Raw genomic sequence first — 7168 nt, 5'->3', positions numbered from 1 at the left:
ATCCCAGATACAAATCCCCTTAATATTACTCCTTCCAGGTAAGCCATTCAAACGGTTAATCAACTCATACATACCAATCCTATAACTGCAAAGCCGGAATGAAATACTCAAAAGCTTAGTGAATTATCCTCAGATGATATAGTTGGAAGAATCAAAACCATCCCTCTATATTCCAACGGGGTAGACCAAATCCGTTAGAATCCTTCAAAGTCTTGAGAGTATACAGTGAAATCCATGTATAATATGCTTACCAGGCATCACCAACTGGAATTACAAGAGACAAACTACTGGTCAAAGATTTGGAAGCTCAAATGTACTCCGAGAATTTAACTCTTTTTATGGAAACTATCTAACAAATCTCTTCCAACAGCTGAAGTCCTTTCCAGGTTTATATACCTTGATTCCATTAAATGTGGTTTATGCAAGAGTCATTATGACAATTGGCAACACACATTCTTTGAGTGTCCGTTTTCTAGGGCGGTATGCTTTGCGCTACCCTTACCTCTTAGGATTGATGCTCTCAAAAAAGATACCTTCATTGACAGTATGAAGCACCTGTTGTCTCTGAATAAGGAACTAGAAATCCCTATAATTTTCATCATATCTGCTTGGTGGATAATCTGGAAAATCAGATGTGAAGGCCTCATTTGGGTACACTTATAGCTTATATTATGAGCTTTTCTATAAGCCCATAAATAAAAGCGCTTTTTAAAAATCTGTCTGAGTCGTTTGGTACGCTACATAAAAAGTGTTTTTATATCTTAAAAAGCTAGGTATGACATTTGGTTAAAAAAAAATGTAATCTACGTATTGTAGTTATCAAACAATATGCTTATATCATTATATTAATAAAAAATTTATAAACATTAAATACTAAAATAAAATAATAGAATTTTTTTTAATTTTCATAAACACATAAAAATCAAAATTTGAACTTAATGCAGTGGTGATAGTGCTCAATGGTGGTGGACGTGTTATGGTGGTGTTCAATGGTGGCGGAGTTATGGTAGTGATGGTGGTTGTAGAATGGAGGGGGTGTTGGTGGTTGGGGGGTAAAGTTGCAACAACAGTAGTGAAATGGGGTTGGTGGAGGTGGTATAATGTGGTGGTGGAGTGGTCGATTTGTGGTGATGGTGGTGAAGTGGTTGTGGTAGTGGTGGAGTTACACCGAAGGTGAAGCTATGTCGGAGGTTGTGGAGTTGCGGGGGAGATGGTGAAGCGTTCGGTGATAGTGGTAGAGTGGTGACGAAGGTGGTGGAGTGGTTGTAAAAAAATTTGATGGTTGTAGAATAGTTGTGATGGTGGTGGAGTTGCGGCGAAAGTGGTGGAGTGGTGGTGATGGAGTTGCGTCGGAGGTGGTATGAAAGTGGTGGAATGGTGGCATAGGTGGTGGGGTGATGGTCAGAGGTGGTGGAGTGATTGTGGTGGTAGAGGTGGTGGGGTGGTTGTGATGGTGGTGGATGTTTATTGATGGTGACAAAAAAAAATATTTTATTTTATTTTCATAGCTAGCTTTTAATAAGCAACTATAAAAAAGCCACAAAATTGTGGCTTCTGCTTTTTAGAGAAAATGGGCTTTTCTAGCTTAAAATAAGCTACAGCTTTTTTGAACCAAACGCGTAAAGTTTTCAATAAGCGCTTAAAATATGCTAAAAGCTGGCTTTTAGCTTTTTTTAAGCGGAACCAAACGAGGCCGAAGTATTGTTCCAAAATCAAAAGCCATCAATTCCTCATTGTCTGTCTAGAATTCATAATCTAGCGTCTACCCAACTTAAATTGTTAGGTACTTCCAGGCAACCAAACCCTTCTTCCAAAATTATTAAGGATTGGAACCCCCCCCCCCCCCCTCCACCAAACATAATCAAATGCAACTTTGATGTCTCATTCACTAAGATTTCAGAAGTTTCAGCAATCGGAGCTGTCTTTCATGATTCTCACGCTAAGTGTATTGCAGGAAAATCCTCAATTATTCGTTGCAGAACAGTTGATGAAGGGAAAGCTTTGGCGGTTTTGCAGGCTATTTCAAAGGCTAAAGAACTGAACATTGATTAGAAGGAGACTCCTCAAATATAATCAAAGCCATCAATGGGGACATCAAGGCAGCCCATTGGACCAGCAGAAGTACTATCACCTTAATCCGATCTCTAAGATCTGCTTTTGTTTCCTTCACTTGTAAATATGTTAATAGACTTGCTAATAGCAAAGCGGACACGCTTGCAAAGCAAACTAGAATCTCGAACACCTCACAAGAATGGCATTCGTCATAGCCTATCTTGTTGATGAACTGTTGATTGTAATCCCCTTTTGTTTTAATGGAACAGTTCTCTTTAAAAAAAAATAAGTGGATAACACTATTGGATCATTGAAGCATGATGTGTTCTCATGAAATCAACCAAATAAGTTGATAAATTTTGATGGCTTAGTAGTGAAGAAACAAAAGCATGAGGTGCATATATAATAAGGATTGAAGCTAATAAACTTCAACTCTCCCCCACGTGTTGCCACATAAATGTTTCATTTTGGTATAAATACGCCCACAATGTAACGGTTACATATATAAGGAATGAATTGGAGAATAAATAGAAGTCATTAATTTACTCTTTTTCTCTTGTATACTTAATCAAAGATGCCGTAAAGGATCCGACATTAATGTACGGTGAATAGCAAATCATATATACTACGGTGAATAGCAAATCATATATACAACGTTATCAGCAGGATTGTCTCTAGCTATAAACGAGATCTCTTGAACTCAAAAAACTTATCAATAGTCCAAAGGTAACTCTTAATATTTCAATTTTATATGTCGAATTTAACAAGTGTTGGTTTTACAGCCCTCGACTTGTCGGAGAAAAACTATATAACTTGGAAGCTCGAAATAAAAGCTCATCTGGAGGTTAAACAACTAGAGAAAACCATTTGCGAGGAAAATAATGAACGTTCTTACAGACGCTTAGCGGCCCTGATTGTGATACGACATCATTTGTGTGAAGAATTTAAATCAGAATGTTTAAGTAAAAAAGACACACTTGTATTAGAAAATGTTTACAGAACCGATACGGTCATTTAAAAAGGTTATTTCACCGAAGGCCCAGAATGACTAGATAAACCTGCGATTGCAGGATTTCAAAGCAGTTTATGAATATAATTTTGTCTTAGTTAAGATGACTACAAAATTAGGACATTATCGGTATTCTGTTTCTGAAGAACAGATGTTAAAGAAAACATTTTCCACTTTTCATATATCTAACATGAATTTGCAAGAACAATAAAGAAATAGAGGTTTCAAATGTCACTCAAAACTAATTACTTGTATGCTGGTGGCAGAACAAAATAATGAAATTTAAATCTGAAACCAAGAACTCCGTCCAACTGGATATGTTAATTTTTCTGAAATTTATTCCACATCCGTCTGTACTGAAAGACGAGAACAGAACCAAAAGGGTCGTGGTCGTTGCAACTACCACAATAAAAATTCGGAGGAACGTGGTCATGGAGACAATCAAAATAAAGTTAACAGAAGCAGTGGTTACCGTTCAGAGGAGCGCGGTTGTGGCTATGACTAAGACCGATGGGTAAATAATTCGGGTAACAGATACTAGTATATTCGACAAAATAAAGGGAATAAGGTGGTAAATGGGCCTTTTGAAATGAAGAATCAACCCTGTTTCAAATGTGGTATGACAGGGCATTGGCAAAGAACATGTAGGACTGGTAAACATCTCGTAGATCTTTGTCAAGCATCCTTGAATAAACGTACTGCTAATGTAGAAACAAATCGTATAGAAATCAATGATTCTTCATGTAACACAAGATTGGATGTATCTGACTATTTAAATGACGATGTAGAAATACATATTACTGAAGTCATGACCGAGTAAAATATAATAGATTATGGCATTTATCTGGATAGAGACGCGTCGACTATGCAGTATCCCGTCGAAGAAAATGGTATCTATGGAAGTGGATATGAACATCTTACTTGTAATGAGTTCGATCAATTACTCTATGATGAGTTTGATGTAATGGTTGATCGAATTCATAACCCTCCTCAGTAGTGTTTTTGTAATATTTTCAGTTCTTGTAAATTTTGTATTATATTAATGTTTACTTTTAAGTATTGTATAGTCATGTAATATATAAAATTTGTATATTTACTATCGATATCTTATGTTTATTTACATGTTTATCAAAGGTATGAATTCTAGAAGTACATTTTCGAGGAATGATGAACATATTTGTCTAGCAGACAGTGGAACCACAAATTCCATCTTTCGAAGTAAAAAGTACTTCTTGATCCTGAAGTTCTTTAAGGCTAATATGATTATTATCGCTGGTTCATCTAGTCTCATTGACGGCTCTGCTAGAGCAACTTCTTAGGGTTATTTCCCGAATGGCCCTCTAGTTTATGACAAGCTCCCCAAGTGGCCCCCTAGTTCATCGCAAATACCCAGATGGCCGCCTTTTTCCCTTACCGTCTGTTGACCGTTAAAGTCAGACTTTTACGTTCTAAAGTTACCCTTCTGTGTTGTCACCTCTTTTCAACATGTCACTTTTTGATTCATTTTTCAAAATCTACTTTTTATATTTCCAAAACTTAAATCTCCTCACTCTTCACTGTAAAAAACTCTCTCTCTCTCTCTCGTCATCTGTTCATCTTTCTCTTTCTTTTGATTCATTTTTCAAAATCTACTTTTTATATTTCCAAAACTTAAATCTCCTCACTCTTCCTGCAACTTCACAAGAATTTACGTGTGTAACACTCAGTACACATTCAACAATAATGGTTTAATTAGTTTCCTTGATTTGTCTTACAATCTCTTAGATGGTAGTATTCCAAAAGGAATTGGGAGATATGTATTATCTATCTATCCTGAATCTAGGTCATAATAATCTCTCTGGTTTAATACCAACAGAATTAGGAAGCTTGAAAAATGTTGGTATTCTTGATCTTTCTAATAATGATCTCGAAGGACCTATTCCTGGTTCATTATCTGGTCTTTCTTTGTTATTTGATATTGATCTTTCGAATAATATGTTTTCGGGTATGATTCCTCAATCAGGTCATTTAATAACATTGGCTGCTTCTAGATTTCGAAACAACAATGGTGTTTGTGGGATACCATTACTTTTTTATGGAGATTCAAGTTCAAATTCGCCATCATCTCAACACCCGAAATCTCGTCGAAGACAAGTTTCTCTAGTTGGAAGTGTAGTTGTGGGTTTATTGTTCTATTTATTCTGCATATTCTGGTTTTTTATTAAAATTCTAGAGAAAAGAAAGAGAAGAAGAAGAACGATGCAGCTGCAACAGCTTTAGATATCTACATTGATAGTAGATCACATTCTGGAATTGTACATGCAGATTGGACGCTAACAAGTTTTCGAGAAGTGTTAAGTATTAACCTCTCCACATTCGATAAACTTTTTCAAAAGCTTACCTTTGTTGATCTTCTTGAAACCACTAATGTCTTCCACAACGACTGTTTAATCAGTTCAGGTGGATTCAGAGATGTATACAAAGCTAAAGTGAAAGACAGAACCTTAGTTGCAGTCAAGAAACTAATCCAAATTCACGGACAAGGAGATCGAGAATCCACAACTGAAATGGAAACAATCACTAGAATCAAACACAGAAATCTAGTCCCTTTTTTGGGTTACTGTAAAGTTGAAATCGAAGGATTACTAGTTTATGAGTATATGAACTCGAAAGTTTAGAAGATGTTTTACACGACCGGAAGAAGTCTAGAATCAAACTAAATTAGGCAGCGAGAAGAAAAATCGCCATTGGAGCTGCTAGTGGATTAACTTTTCTTCATCATAATTGCCTTCCTCATATTATTCACAGAGATATGAAATCAAGTAATGTCTACTCGACGAAAACCTAGAAGCTCTAGTTTCAGATTTTGGAATGGCAAGATTAGTGAATGCCATGGATACCCATCTTAGTGTGAGTACTCTTGCTTGTACACCAGGTTATGTTACACCTGAATACTACAGTTTTTTCATATGCCCAAGTAAAGGAGATGTTTATATTTATGGGGTTCTTGAGTTAGTAACTGGTAAAAGACCAACTGATTCATCAGATTTTGGAGAGAGAAAGAGAAAGAGAAAGATGAAGAGAAGATGAGAGAGAGAGATAGTTTTTTTTTTTATAGAGAAGAGTGAGAGGGATTTAAATTTTGAAAATATAAAAAGTGAATCTGGAAAAGTGAGTAAAAAAGTGACATGTTTAAATAGGTGACAACAAAGAAGGGTAATTTTGAAATGTAGAAGTCTGACTTTAACGGTCAACAGACGGTAACGGCAAAAGGGGGTCATTTGGGTTTTTTCGATAAACTAGGGGTATTCGGAAATAACCCTTATAATATTACCAAGTGGTACGAAGTTAACTCGTGACAATGCATTGTATTCAAACAGATCTTTGAAGAATCTATTAAGTTTTAAAGACATACGTCGAAATGGTTATCATCATAAACTAGGGATGAAAATAATGAAGAATATTTATCTATTACTTCAACTGCTTCAGGCAAAAAGCACGATTTAGTGAGATTGAGGACTTTCCTTTAGGATTGTATGTTACAATGATAAAAACGATTGAATCTTATGTTGTTATAAACAGAAGTTTTATGATCCAAGTGTGACGGCACTTTGGCATAACCGTTTGGGACACCCAGGATCTACCATGATGAGTAGAATAGTCAAAATTCTCAGGGACACCCATTACAGAATCAAAAGATTATGATAAGCAAGGATTTTGCATGTACACCTTGCTCGTTGGGGAAATTAATCTTAAGATCATCTCATACAAAAGTTCATATCGAATCTCCTAAATTTTTGGAAAGGATCCTAGGAGATATATGTGGTCCTATATTCACCCACCATGTGGACCGTTTCGATATTTTATTGTATTAATTGATGCCTCTACTAGATGGTCTCATGTTAATCTTCTTTCTACTCAAAACAATGTGTTCGCAAGGTTACTTGCCCAAATTATTAGATTACAAGCTCATTTTCCTGATTTTCCGATTAAGTCCATACGCTTGATGGAGTAGGTGATTTTACATCAAAGGATTTTGATGCGTAATGTATGACAATTGGTATTGATGTTGAACACCCTATAGCTTATGTTCATACCCTGAATGGTTTACCAGATTCATTCATAAAA

The 7168-nt window shown here is 35.9% G+C and overlaps 1 pseudogene; it reads left to right on the top strand.

Annotated features, from left to right (window-relative positions):
* The first annotated feature begins 4731 nt into the window (after window positions 1-4731).
* On the top strand, window positions 4732-6130 carry LOC147557181 (systemin receptor SR160-like; annotated as a pseudogene).
* The last annotated feature ends 1038 nt before the right edge of the window (window positions 6131-7168 follow it).

Source organism: Eschscholzia californica, unplaced genomic scaffold, assembly GCF_041429995.1.
Source record: "Eschscholzia californica isolate CP2 unplaced genomic scaffold, dmEscCali1.0.p SCAF_2, whole genome shotgun sequence".
NCBI lineage: Eukaryota > Viridiplantae > Streptophyta > Magnoliopsida > Ranunculales > Papaveraceae > Eschscholzia > Eschscholzia californica.
This window is presented reverse-complemented; position numbering and strand designations above follow the sequence as displayed.